Here is a 1,491-nt window from a genome sequence, read left to right on the forward strand (position 1 = left end):
CCCTGTGACACACTCCCACACATACACACACACACACAGCTCAGAAAATTCAAATTCTAGGAAACACACACCCAAAAGAACAGAGACCTCATATCCTGTGACAAACTCTCAGAAAGATCAAAAAACCACACAAGCTGAAACATACACCAACAAATATTTCAGAGAAATAACATCTGGGCCATATATATACCCACAAACAGATCACAAACCTCAATCCCTGGGGCATATGCAAATAAAAATATCAGATACTTCACATGCCAGAAGATACACCCAAGAACAGATCAGAGCACTCACACCCTGGGAAATAAACCAAAGACTAGATCAGGGACCTCACATATTGGCATACACATCAACGAAGAGACCAGAGACTCAAATCCTGGGGCATAAACCCCAAACACCTTAGAGACCTCACGTGCTGGGACAAACAAAGACAGGTCAAAACCTCACAACCTGGGACATAGAGTCACAAACAGATCAGAGACCACACACGGCTGACAAACATACAGGAACTGATTGGAACCCTCACATCCTGAGACATAGAACCACAAGGAGCTCAGAGAACTCATGTCTTGACACACAGCCACAACCAAATCAGAGACTCAACATCCTGGGACACAGACCCTCAAAGAAACCAGAGACTTCACACCCTTGGACATACACCCACCAACAGGTAACAGACCTTGCAAGTGGGAAATACACACAGAACTAGATGAAAGACCTTTCATCCTGGGATATAAACCCCAAAAGAGGCCAGAGAACTCATGTCTTAGGACTGCGGTCCCCACCCCCCAGCCTGTGGACCGGTACTGGTCTGTGGCCTGTTAGGAACTGGGCCACACAGCAGGAGGTGAGTGGTGAGCTAGTGAAGCTTCATCTGTATTTACAGCCACTCCTCGTTGCTTGCATCACTGCCCGAGCTCCACCTCCTGTCAGATCAGCAGCGGCATTAGATTCCCATAGGAGCATGAACCCTACTGTAAACTGCACATGTGAGGGATCTAGGGTGTATGCTCCTTGTGAGAAGTTAATGCCTGATGATCTGAGGAGGAGCTGAGGCAGTGATGCTGGGGAGCAGTTGCAAATAGATTATCATTAGCAGAGAGGTTTGACTGTACAGAGACCATAATAAATCAATTGCTTGCAGACTCGTATCAAAACCCTATCCATAGGCCGGGCGCGGTGGCTCACGCCTGTAATCCTAGCACTCTGGGAGGCCGAGGCGGGAGGATCGCTTGAGGTCAGGAGTTCGAGACCAGCCTGAACAAGAGTGAGACTCCATCTCTACTAAACATAGAAAGAAATTATCTGGACAACTAAAAATATGTAGAAAAAATTAGCCGGGCATGGTGGTGTGTGCCTGTAGTCCCAGCTACTTGGGAGGCTGAGGCAGAAGGATCGCTTGAGCCCAGGAGTTGGAGGTTGCTATGAGCTAGGCTGACGCCACGGCACTCTAGCCCGGGCAACAGAGCAAGACTCTGTCTCCAAAAAAAA

This window comes from Propithecus coquereli, unplaced genomic scaffold (genome assembly GCF_000956105.1).
Source record: "Propithecus coquereli isolate 6110/MARCELLA unplaced genomic scaffold, Pcoq_1.0 Scaffold388, whole genome shotgun sequence".
Lineage (NCBI taxonomy): Eukaryota > Metazoa > Chordata > Mammalia > Primates > Indriidae > Propithecus > Propithecus coquereli.